This window comes from Electrona antarctica (assembly GCF_951216825.1).
Source record: "Electrona antarctica genome assembly, chromosome: 1".
NCBI lineage: Eukaryota > Metazoa > Chordata > Actinopteri > Myctophiformes > Myctophidae > Electrona > Electrona antarctica.
This window is the reverse complement of record NC_136806.1, coordinates 57,088,265-57,088,844: the sequence shown is the minus strand read 5'-3', so window position 1 is coordinate 57,088,844 and position 580 is coordinate 57,088,265.

Here is a 580-nt window from a genome sequence, read left to right as displayed (position 1 = left end):
AGAGGAGAGAGAGGAGAGAGAGAGAGAGAGGAGAGAGAGAGAGAGAGAGAGAGGAGAGAGAGAGAGGAGAGAGAGAGAGAGAGAGGAGAGAGAGAGAGAGAGAGAGAGGAGAGAGAGAGGAGAGAGAGAGAGAGAGGAGAGAGAGAGAGGAGAGAGAGAGAGAGAGAGAGAGGAGAGAGAGAGAGGAGAGAGAGAGAGAGGAGAGAGAGAGAGAGGAGAGAGAGAGAGAGAGAGAGAGAGAGAGGAGAGAGAGAGAGAGAGAGGAGAGAGAGAGAGAGGAGAGAGAGAGGGAGCTCATCACACAAGTTGATGATTCACTCATCTGCTCGTCCGCGTGGACACATGAAGAGAACCTGTGTTAACCCATTTCAACCGGAGCTCGATTCTACAAAATGTCTTCTAAATCATGACAGTTTTCTGAAAAATCTGTTTCCGTCAGTGGTTTTCAAACTAATTTATGTCAAGGAGCCCCACAATTTTCTGTAGACCCCCATCTGAGAATATGTAGTTCCATGGACCCCCCCAGAAGCAAAGATTTGAGTGAGAAACGTTCGCTCTGAAAGAATATAAATACAATTTT